This window comes from Mesocricetus auratus, unplaced genomic scaffold, assembly GCF_017639785.1.
Source record: "Mesocricetus auratus isolate SY011 unplaced genomic scaffold, BCM_Maur_2.0 Super-Scaffold_100011, whole genome shotgun sequence".
In the NCBI taxonomy this organism is placed as follows: Eukaryota; Metazoa; Chordata; class Mammalia; order Rodentia; family Cricetidae; genus Mesocricetus; species Mesocricetus auratus.
In genome coordinates this window covers 68,189,177-68,201,912 of record NW_024429195.1, presented here as the reverse complement: position 1 = coordinate 68,201,912, position 12,736 = coordinate 68,189,177, and the positions used below count along the sequence as shown (strand labels likewise).

The window sequence follows — 12,736 nt, the reverse complement described above, 5'->3', positions numbered from 1 at the left end:
GTGGGACACCCAGAAAGTCATTAACCTGGTCCAATATCAGTTCAACCCTTGACTCACTTTCACCTCAGCACCTGGTCGTTAATAATTGCTCTCTGAGTCTTGGGTCCATTTTCCACGGCTAGTAGGAATGTCCCCTCCCCTCCCCAGAGCCTCAGTACTTCCTAAACCCTTCATGTCAGAGGACCGTTTACTTTTTATTTCTGGATAAAGTGTCTGCTGGACTCTCCTTTCCCTTTAGGGTCACTGTCCTTCCAGCTGTCACTCTGTCCTAGATTCCAAAATTATCTCCAGAATGACTCTTCCCTGGGGAACCTGGGTCATAGTCTCTCCCTCTTGCTCTAATAACTCACGTTGATTGGTATAAAAGACCATTTTTAACAACTGGACTTAATAGGAGACAGCAATTGCTCCATATACATTTGACGTTTGCCATCAGCTGCCATGCTGACTACTGTGTGCAGAGAGTATGACTGTGACTCTTGCCTGTTCCCATCCTAGCCTTCAGAGGATCCTGTTTCCCCTCTCTAATATGAGGAAGTAGAATGTCTTCTAAAACAGTGTTCTTTAAGATGAAGTCATTGTCCTTCCCTGAAGCCTCTTTCTCTGTCCTTCAGCCCCAGCACAAGCTTCACTGTTTGTCATAACTGCTATTTTATGCCCTTTATACAAGTCATTTACCCACCATCCCTTAAATGGTTAATTGTATCCTAAAAGCTCAGGTGATACCCACTGTTGTTTGGATTGGAAACCACATTTTGGGGATCCTGTTTTGGTATGTGGTTCTTCATTCCTGTGGTTTGGATTGTGGTGTTTGCCCTGTGACATTTGGATTATGATGGGGGAACCCAAGCCACTGCTTAGGAGGAAAAAATTGATGACATTTTTGAACCAACATAATCAAAGGAGTTATGCACACTTCCACTGGTCTCATCCCATGCAAGGATGGGAGCTAGGTCTGTCTGATTCACACCGTATCCCCAGAACTGAGTGCATTGCAAGTACAATACAGATTCTTGATGAATGTTTGTTGAGTGGTCAATTAGTGAGGCTTAAATTATTTTAACCAAGTGGAAGAGAAAACACTGAATGGTTAATTCTCCAAAGGAAATACAATTTGTAGACCAAAATAAGACTAATGTTTTAAAAGAAAGGAAATAATGTGAAAGGACATTTACTTACATTAAAAGCTTCATTTATGTTAGTACATCATAGGGAAGTTGTCTTCTTTATTCTTCTTACAATGTTACTCCAACAAACTGTAAAAGGTACATTGGTGCATGCCCAAAAGAATAGCATAGCTGTGTCCTCATGTGAACTATGGCCTACACATGGTAATAATACAAGATCATATTTTGAAGTACATAAGTTTACAAAGTTCACAAATAACTAGTGGAGTTTACAAAGGATACACAGTAAGAAGTTAAGAGACGAGGCCACCACATATAGAAGATGTGAACTTGTCACAAGTCCAGATATTGATGTGGACAATGGAATCTCTTAGTGTTGTGCCAGTGCCAGGCCCACTCAGAGGCAATGTCTTTATCTGAGGGGGTGGAGAAATCACTCAGAACAGAAGAAAGGCTTGGTTCTGTGATTGATAGAGGTGATGTTTATGCTAGATACATCAAATGGTGGCTGGTGTTATGAGCATGACAGAGGGTTAATGTGATACTTCACATGGCATGAACAAAGTGAGCAAGGACTCAGAGTACAGACTGTGTTACAGAGTCCTACAGCTGGTACAAATTGACTCAATGGAAGTCTCTCTCTCTCTCTCTCTCTCTCTCTCTCTCTCTCTCTCTCTCTCACACACACACACACACACACACACACACACACACAGTATCTCAGTTAGGGTTATTATTTCTATGATGCAACACCATGACGAAAAAGGGAGTTGGGGAGGAAAGGGTTTATTAGGGTTATACTTGCACATTGCTGTTCATCAAAGGAAGTCAGGACAGGAACTCAAACAGCACAGGAATCTGGAGGCAGGAGCTGATGCAGAGGCCGTGGAAGATATTGCTTACTGGCTTACTCCTCATGGCTTGCTCAGCCTGCTTTCTTATAGAACCCAGCCCAGCCCAGGGATAGTAATGCCCACAATGGGCTAGGTCCTCCTCCATCAATAACTAATTAAGAAAATGCCTTACAGCTGGTTCTTGTGGAGACATTTCTTAAATGAGGATCCCTCCTCTCAGATGACTTTAACCTGTGTCAAGGGGGGGGTCAAGATCATGATGGAGAAACCCACAGGGACAGCTGACCTGAGCTTGTGGGAGCTCATGAACTCTGGATGGACAGCTAGGGAGCCAGCATGGGACCAATCTAGGCTCTCTGCATCTGGGTGAGTTTGGTCTTTTGTGGGGTCCCAAGCAGTGGAGTCAGGACCTGTCCCTGATGGATGAGATGGCTCTTTCGAATCTATTCCCTATGGTGTGATGGCTTGTTCAGCCTTGATGCAGAGGGGAGGAGCTTGGTCCTGCCTCAACTTGATATGCCATGCTTTGTTGACTGCCATGGGAGGCCTTACCCCTTCTGAATGGAGAAGGAAGTTGGGGGTAGGGGATGGCAAGAGAGGAGGGAGGGGAAACTGGTTGGTATGTAAAGTAAATAAAATGATGAATTAAAAAAGAGGGAAATAAACTGGCACAGAGGTTCAATGTTGAAAAGAAAGAGTGGGTATCAGTTTGAAAGCAGGTTTGCATTCTGGGAGTATAGCTTATGTTGGATTAGGTAATCTAAAAGCGGTTTGAGGGCATGGAAAAGTGCTAGTGATGCCATGAAAGCAGACACTTAAGAAAAGTCTTCAGATACTGGTGTGGCCAGAGGGACAGAGATTTGAACTGGAGGTAGAGGTTATGCCCAGGAGAACTGTCTTCCATTCAAATGGGACAGAATGAGAACTAGGAAAAGGGGCCATTGCAATGAAAACAAAAAAACAAAGATGGACCACTTTGGAGATACTGCAGTAGAAGAATCAACCAATCTTTACTGGTAGACTGAACACTTTGATAAGTCTCTGTGATGTTTTGGAATGTAAGAAAGAAAGGATGGTGGTGCTATTAAATGAAATTGGGTGTCTGGAGTCAAGAGAGAGCTCTTGATGAATATTGACAATTCTAAGAAGTTGCCACATATAGTGACCTCACAGTATTGGGGCTGGAACTACAGATTGGAATTTGAGAGTCATCTACACAGAATCTTACTTAAGACCTTGGGGAGAACAATGTTGGCTCAATTAGCTACTCTCAGTCATTTCACTATGGTAATAGTAGAAAGCAAATTATTATAATTTCAAAGTCTTAAAATTACATATTTTATATATTATAATCCAGTGTGAGAAATTTTAAGTATTTTTGAAATATATATTATTATTTGTATATGTAAATATTATGCATAGAAAGCCATAAAGAAAGATTCAAAACAACGTAAGCTAAAATTTTCCTGTAGATCTTAGCTACACTGGGAGAAATAGATCTAAGAATTGGTAGGAGAACAAATTCAACCATGCCTGGACATTTAGGGTGCAGGTTTGGAAATGGATCGAGGTCCCTGATTCCTTTAGGAGATATTTTCTAAAACTGCATGGGTTTGGAGAGGGTTCTTCTTCTTCTTCTTCTTCTTCTTCTTCTTCTTCTTCTTCTTCTTCTTCTTCTTCTTCTTCTTCTTCTTCTTCTGTGAGTCTTCTTTCATTTCTGTATTCTAAAGCAAAAGATTAGAGATGATTAGGTTAGGCCTGAGCTAAGCTGTGACTCTGCAGCTAGTTGTAGCATCCTGGATGATTTAGAATCTTGTCACCTCTGTGTTTTCATAGGCAGGCACAGAGCACATGCTGATGTTTCAGCCAGTGTACCTAATTTAGGGTGGAATTACAATATAATCCTACCGTTGTAATATAACCTAGCTGTGAAACACGTTAACCCATCTAGATTTGTAGACCTTATACTATTTCTACAACAACTTCACCTAACGTGATGGTACACACCTTTAATCCCAGCACTGGGGAGGCAGAAGCAGGTGGAGGTCTGTAAGTTCAAAGTCAGACTGGTATACAGAGTGAGTTCCAGGAGAGCCAGAGCTATTACACAGAGAAGCACTGTCTGGAAAAATCAAAATACACAAACAAGCAGACAAATAAATAAATAGTGCTCATTCTATTTATTCCCATGAGTGTGTTGCAAAATCCATGGTTATTTTGTTTGATGGAAAAATTGTCGTCAGCCTTCAATTTTATTTTCAAGGACAAAAATCCAAAATAGATTTCCAATCCGGTTTTTCTATACTTAATTAACTCTAGAGTTTCAAATTATGCATAGCTTCCTTGCTTCCTGTTATTCCGATTTGCTTGTCTTGCCATGCTCTATTTTTTAAAAAAATCAATGTATTCTTGGTCTCTGAAGTTTTCTTTTAATCTCTCTTCATTTATCTGTGGGGATTTAAATTTGCTTTCCTAAATTACTGGAAAGCAGAAATATCCGAGCGTTCATTGGTTTAAAAACAGCACCGAAAAACTAAAAAAAAAGTACGCCTTTTGTGTTTCATCAAGTACAATAAACTAGACTGAGGCCAAGTGAATGCTTCAGCGTCTGATACTGGGCTTCCGGCAGTTCTTCCTTGGTTTAGAAATACGGAGTGCAAGCCTGCTGCTGGGATTTCCTCAGCTGGGAGAAGCGATTGCTTAGAACTAGGTAGGCAGCCAGAACGCTGGAGCTGCTCAGCCATGAGGCTGGTACGGTGGCCTCTAGCCAGCTGCACCACGTGCCCCACCTAAGTCTGCTATGCTGCCCCTTCGAGCTCTACCTCTGCACCTCGCAGACACTTCCATGCGCTTCCAAGCTTCTTAGCTCATCATCGCTTACTACCCTGGGTGCTAGAGAACTTCAAAGCTACATAGATTGCTCACTCTCCTGTCACAAGCCGAGATAAGTGGTGGTTTGGGGGCATGAAAGCCACGGGATAATAATTTATTCGTTCTTTTTTTTTTCCCTTGTGCATGTGTGTTCGTGTGCGCGTATGCATGTTGAGACAGGAGAACAACTTCGGCTCTCAGTCTCGGGGTGTCAGCCATCTTGTTTCCTGAGACTGTCTTTTATCAGTTTGGAGCTTGCCAAGTCACCCGGGCAGGCTGGCCAGTGATGTCCAGGATCTGTCCATCCCCGTTCTCCCTAGTGATGGGGTTACAAGTACATGCCACCACATCTAGATTTTTTTAATTGAATGTTATTTTGATTAGCTTACAAAGAAATGGTCATATGTGTGGGTATGCATATATATATATATCTGATTTTCAAAATAGTTTCTGGTGACCAAACGCCGGTTCTCATACCTGACTGGTAGACACTTTATCAGCTGAGCTGTCTTCCCAGCCCACTTATCTATTTATCATTATTTTTCTTTTTTTTTTATTTTTCATTTTTAAATGACCATCATTCTGGTCTTGTTATTATAGTATTTTTGAATAGTTGACTAGGTTTTATCCGCGTTTGCATCCATTTGTGTATGCGTTCGTCAGTGCCTGTGTGTGTGTGTGTGTGTGTGTGTGTGTGTGTGTGTGTGTGTGTGTGTGTTTGGGTCTTTCTTCCTTTCTTTCCTTCTGAGTTTAGGTCACCTCACTTAATATTAACATATCCTAGATACAACCATTTTCCTGCAAATTTTGTAATTTCCCTTTCTTCAGTGACTGAATACAGTTCCATTGTGTATAGGCACCACATTTCAGGCTCCATCCTCCTGTTAATGAACATCTCAGCTGGGTCCATTTTCTTGCTCTCATGAATAGAGAAGCAGTGAAGTTTCATCCATTCTTACGTCCAAGAAATATTTGCTGCATGTATATTGGTATATTGTGCTGTGTGCCAGGTCTTGTTTTAAGAGTTCTGTTGCAACCATGAAAATAATAGACAAAGTCATCTGACCTTATAGAGCCTGTAGTCTAATGAGAAGAAATGGACAACAGACCACAAATAAGATCATTGGAGATAATATGCCTTCCCAAGGAGACAGTGGCTGATCATCACAGCTGATTTCAAAACAAAACAAAGCAATAGAACCTGTCCAGTTCTTTAAGGCTAAATGTAACATATCATTACTCTGTTACTCGTTTTGGGGTTTTGTGTGTATTGTGAATTGGCATAGAAAAGAAGGTGAAAAGACACATCTTAATCCTTCTCCTCTTTCTCCCTCTCCAGGCTGGTGACAGTTCATGTTTGCTTCATAAATGAAGCAGCTTTAAACAAATTCCTATTCTGTCTCAAGTGACAGACCTCATCTTTACCTGTTCTTGCTACCCATGACCTGGTATGGATGATTCAGAAGTCGTAGCAGAGTGCTCAGCTGTGAAACGGCACTGAATTTATCATCTACAAAGAAGAATTCACAAGGAGCACGACTCGGAAGGTTTTGCAAATGATGACGGAGAGGCGAACACACGTCTTATCCACTCTTGACATTTGCAAGGCTTGGGAAATGTCTAAGTGCCGACACCCACACAGCTTTGTTCTTCAGTTACAACCTGCAGTCTGTAGTTAATTCCAGTCTCTGCAAGTAGATCACAGCCTGGATAGTGGGGTGGGGGGATTTTTGTTTTTTACAAAGGGATGTAGAAAGAAGTTTGAAAAACAATAACTCCATAACATCAGCCACTGTATGGAGTTGAAAGGCACAGGGAGTATTTTTTAGTTTTATTTTTTGCCTTTGAGCAGGTATATCTGCTCTGTAGTTGTGGTTAACAAGAGGAGCCTAAGCTTCTGATGTAAACCACGCGCACTATATCCCGTCAGGAAAATGGACATGGTTGGCTGGTTCTATCCATGCAGCAGAGCCAGCACTGAACTGAAGTGTGATGCCATGGTGTACAGAAAACTCTCCAGTGCAGTCATCACAGCAGACACTGTCAACGTGGACCAGCGGAAGAACATGCCCAGGAAGAAATCTGGCCCCTAGTGAAGCTGGTCCCTTCCCTTGACCATCACTCGAGTGTGTAAATCATGTTTGCAAAAATAAAATGTGACATGTTTATGTTTTGAAACTACTACAGAGTTATGGAAACAGACTTGGGAGGAAATGCTGAATGTGTAAGGGTCCCACTGTTTAAAAAAATTTCATCATGGGAGAGAATAAAAATAAATGATGGTGTGTAGTACCTAAGGTTAGGATTGTATACTTTATGCTAATATGGGTGTTGCAAACTAAGTAACCCGGATTGTACAAGAATGCAAGGAATCAGAAAAACATTAGTTATTTACCGTGTAACCATAATCTCTTTAAAGTAGCCATTTATTTAAAATCAGACACTCTATATTCATTAAGGTTTATGAAATGAAATAAAAGAGGGTTTTATGTAGTTATGCATGTCAGTTTGCTATTTAAAATGTGTGACAGCATTTCTCATATTAGACAGAAATTGGCAGTAATTCCACAATGAACATTGCGCTTTAAACACCAGAATTTAAAAGATGTGTTGTGGATTCCCCTGGTCCTTTTTTTTTTTCAACAGTGAAAACAATTGGTTAAAATCAAAGAATGACTTTTCTTCTCCTTTTGTTTTGGTGAAGGTTCTTTTAACCTACCATAGACATATACGAAATTTAAAGCTTTTTATTCTAGCCTAATCCTTGTAATAATTTTATTTGCCCCGTGCTAAAACCTTAAGACAACCATTTTCAATGTAATTATACAAACATGCATGGAAACCTAACTGCAAACTTCTATTCTGTCTTGAAAGTGCATGAAAACTTCTAGCTTGCATCCAAAGCTAGTTGAAACACAACTTCAGTACATGGCCACTGCTCTTCTTTATACCAAAGAGTTCAGATGGTTTTTAAAGTTCCTTATCTAAAGCTCCAAGGTTTCTCCAATGCTATCATTCCTGCAAGATGAAGTCAAGTGCATTGAGACACTGCATTGACTTACTTGTTCAAGCCCTCAGATATCCCAGGATGCAACCTATTAGTAGTAAACTAGAAATGAGATTAGTTAGTGAAAGGGCCTATTTTGTTGTTTGGCATTGATTGCTTTGAGAATAACAATAGGTGTAGGGTAGCACAGATCATAGGTGTATGTAGATTGAGGCTGCTGTTATTTTTCAGTTTTGTGGCCTGATTTATTTCTCTGACCGTTTCATTTTGCTCAGGCTTATGACAATGCTGTTTGCTGAGCTTGAGAGTACAGTAAGCATACATTGGTTCTCAAAGCTAGCACTGGAATTTTAACACTCAAAAACATGGTCTTAATCAATAGTGACAAACAAATTTAACAGGTTATAAAGTCTGATGTGGTATAGTGTGGAGGATGTGTTCTGCCTATTAAATTTGTTGGTTCATTGAGGGTTACATATATTGCCAATTTTTAAAAAAGTACTCAAGTTCAATAAAATGCATGAACAATAGGAAAATGCTGAACACTATTTTGAATGCTAGCTGCTCGGACATTAACTATGGCATATCTGCTTTCAGATTACAAATACATATCTTTGCATATTTTATTCCATGTATGTTCTGAATATTTTTCTTAAAATTATAAAAATCCAACTGAGAAGATAAAGTGTTAAATCACCTCTCAAATTGGCCCATTTTTCTGAGAGTTCTCTTTTGTAATGTTTAAAATTTGCTTTTTAAGGAAAACTAAGAAATCTAAAGAGTGTAAATTTTATTGAAAGTTTTGTATCTCCTCAGGAGAAATCAAGCCTACAACAATACTACGTGTGTGATCAGTGGATTGTGCTAGAGCAGTCCTGGGTTTTGTATTGTTCTCTAACATGCTTAACACACTGCCACATCGTAATGAATCAGAGAAAAAAAGAATTTTTTCTATACAATTATTAAAAAGAACTTCCATACAAAAAGTATTGAGAAAAAGTGGAAACATGTAAAAGTATGTATTCATAATGAAGTGTGTGCTTCAGTTATGAAATAAACACATTTCAGTGAGCTTTCATGTGCTTTGAAAAAACGGTGTGGCATATTTTGATTCTTTAGCTCAATCTCAGAAATAAATGAACAGGAAAATCCATTGTGGAATCGTGATGGTTTCTACTGTAGGTTTTGATTTCATTATTTAATTGTCATATGGAGTCTTAGCTGTCCTATACACACTCTTGAAGAAATATATTTTTCAAATTAAGCAGTTAAGTGTAGTTGAGAGACTACTGAGAAAGACTGTCAGGGAGCTCTACTTGGCCACCTTCGGATATAATAAAGCCACCTCCTTCTTTGGATCTTAGTTTTGTATTTATGTGAGGTAAGCTCTGAGGTCACCCTTCAGGAGTGAGCCCTTATGCCACACGATTAACAAAACAGAGAAAACAGCAGAAACAATCCTATGAAAAATGCCCAGCTCTGGCTTCTGCACAAGCATTTGGACCAGTAGAAGTCCTTTCTGTTTTAGTTTCTAATGTAAATAGGGTCCATTAGTAAAAATGAAATTCAGTCTTAAGTAGGGTGAATTGGATAACCATTTACACGTGAGATGGCTTTTATCTTTGCCTAAGTGAATATTTGGGATCACCTCTGAGGAATGAAAACCAGTAGTAAATTTTTATCAGGAAGAGATACAAGATGTGTGTAGCATCTGGAAATGTGTCTGAGAATGAATGTAAATGTTCTCATTTTGTTGAAAGCTAAGAACAGAAAATGTAGGGTGCTATTAAGGATCTTGGATGCCAGGAATAAGTAACATTTAAAATTGGAAAAGTAGGACAAGAATTTTAAAGTAAGTCGGTTTATCTTTGGAATAATATTTTGAAATTGACTTTAAACGTCACCATTCAGATCAAAAATTATTTATGGGATCTGATTACACAACTCATGTTCCTGCCTTCCACTAACCAGTCTTAAAATGCCTTTGTCAGAATAGTTAGCAGCACCTCTTTCATAACAGGTGTAGGTTTAGGAGTGATCCATACTAAGGTGGATATTTATGATTCTGGAATGTTTGCTAAGTATTGTAAATGCACAACTGCCATCTCCAAATATTTTCTTATATACTGTTTTTAGAAAATAATTGTTTAAAGAAAAAAACATGGTATTTTCATTTACTCAATTTCTAGGGTATAAGACTTCACTAAATAAAACTTTCCAATCAAAATTCCTATAGTCTTATTCGCCAGTAGTCTAGGGATTGGTGTGTGATTATTGTGTCCACCTGCCACTGTTTTTTTTTTAAGTCAATAGACTTGAGAAGTATTCAGACATTTAGATGGCTCCACAGATAAATTGCTAGTTCAGTCATAGATTGGAGTTTGCATAATGTAATGTAAATGTATGTCAACACTATTCTAAATAGTTTATGACTGAAGTTTAATTAAATAAAAGTTGTAAAATGTGATGTGTATGTGTATATACTGTATGTGTACTTTTTAATAGGTATATGTCCTGACCCTTTTTATACAGGTTGGAATTTGAAATTACATTATATAAACATATACTTTATTGTTCTAAATAAAGAATTTTATGCACCCTCATAAATCTGCCCTCTCATTTGATATCTTCAGGTTATTAAACTATTAATAACATGAATTAGCATTTATTAAGCCAAAAAATCTATTTGTATGTGGACCCTTGTTGTCAAGCCAGTATTTCATAGAAATATAAATGCAAATAGATAAGACTTTTCATTATAAAAATAGGCAAAGATAATCAGGAATAAAAAGTACATTGCTTCCAAGAGTTTTATAGCATAAGTGGGGAAGAGAAATGAAAGCCACCATAATGTGTGCAAAGTCACACTGAAGTAACTACCTACACACTAAACTGGAGCCCAGCTAACCTGTTTATGGTACACAAATGGATAAAGCGGGAAAGTTTTTTTTAAAAAACTTACAAGGATTAGATATTCTCATACTTGAAAGCAAAAAATGTAAAAACCTCTTAGCTTTTTCCACCAAATCAAACAAGCATACCCTGAGCATATAGTATATAAAAAATGACACATAGAGAGATTTGGATGGTATACCAGGTAATGAAGACACAGTCCTAGTGTCCACATTCATGCGTGTTTTTTGAGAAAATCATTGGCCAATTAAACTCACTATGATGTCTGTGGTTTAGGCAGCATATAAATATCTTATTCAATCCCTGGCTAGCACTGACTGGAGACTACGCAATGATTAATCTCTGTGTCAGTTTGACTGCATGCAGTTGCCTAGGAAAAATCCCACCAAGTGTATCGTAAGGACCTTTCAAGACAGTTTAAACTGACAGTGGAAGGCCCACCTTGAATATGATGTGAGCTGCACCATCCCCTGCACTGGTGCCCCAGCCTAAATAGAAGTTGGATGTTTAACGTCTGTTTTCTGACTGACTTCACATTCATGCTGCCATTCCTTCATCATCATGACTGCACTTCTGAAGAACCAAGATAAACCCTTCCACAAGTTGTTTTTTATCACATCACAGCCACAAAAGTTACTAATGCAAAATAGTGGCACCAGAAGGAAGTATCTCTGCCATGCTTTCTCTCTCACCAGGTATAGGGGAGGACTGCTGAAGAATTTGGAGATACGGACTCCAGAAGCCTGTGCTTGCCACAAGCTGGGTTTAATGGGCCAGTCTGAGAGGAGTTTTGAATACCAGAGAATGAGAGAAGTGCAGGCAGTGAAAGCCTGGTTCATGAGATTTCAAAGCAGAACTGGGCTAAGCCACCTCTGCTACATCCTGACAAGGAATCTGGTTGCTTTCTGCTGGTGTCCTGAGAACTTTTGTGAGGCTGAATTCAAGTGTAATGAACGAAATCATTTAGCGGAGGGAGTTCTAACACAGTATAACATCATGAGGGGTGCAGTGGTGGTGCACAGAACTTGGGAGGCAGAGGTAGGTGGATCCCTGAGTTCAGGGCTAGTATGGTCTACAGAATGAGTTCCAGGACAGCCAGGGATACACAGAGAAACCTTGTCTCAAAAAAACCCCCAAACTGATATAACACCCAGGCTGTGATACTGTGACATAGTGGTTATACATCTCCCATTTTCTTTCTACTAATATCTAAATGACTAAAAATCCAAATGCCATTATGGCTCACCAATCTTTCTTTTATCTGTCACATAATTTTTGAGGGAGTTGATACACTTGATGTGGGATGTCCTTCTGTATGCTGTGAATATGTGTTGCTTTTATTTGTTGATGAATAAAGCTATTTTGGCCAAAGGCCAGTAAGAATAGGGCCAGATGGGAAATCCAACAGAAATACAGAGAGAAAGAAAGTGGAGTCAGGGAAGCAAGATGTGAGGTAACAAGCCATGGGCATCATGGTAAAGTATAGAATATTGGAAATGGGTTAATTTATAGGAGGTTTCTATATCAAGTCGCTGTATATTGCATCCTAATGACAATAGAACACAAGATACCATAGTTTTGTATATTTGCAGCCATCTCCATTTATCAGTAGCTGTTATGATAGAGGGACCACTTCCAGTGACAGACACTAACCACCAGCTCACTAACATGTCATGACCCAATGATGCATAGCCAGATGCTATAACTTGGTAGAAATGTGTTCTATGGACTCGATATCTGAAGTATGTTTTTGAGGGATGAGGAACTGCATGGAGCCAGAGACACTTTGTAGAATACTTTCCTAATCACTAATTTGCCTGCTGTGTAAAATTAGAAAGGGAGACTGGTTCCATCCAAGGCTGGCCAAACACAGTTTCTCCTTGTCTGGGAGACAGTAGGGGCAGTTTACTTATTCCTTGATTCCAGAGGGTTGTTCTGGGAATCTGCTGCCCATACCCAACTCT

General features: G+C 39.2%; 1 protein-coding gene across 2 annotated transcripts in view; it reads left to right on the top strand.

The window, feature by feature from the left end:
* The window catches only part of Kitlg (KIT ligand), an 83,096-nt gene extending 72,630 nt beyond the window's left edge, over positions 1-10,466 (top strand). For both annotated transcript variants that reach the window (XM_040754987.1, XM_040754986.1), the window contains one exon: positions 6,192-10,466. The gene's annotated coding sequence lies outside the window, so the exon portion shown is untranslated. The remainder of the gene's footprint in view (positions 1-6,191) is intronic.
* Positions 10,467-12,736: the final 2,270 nt, after the last annotated feature.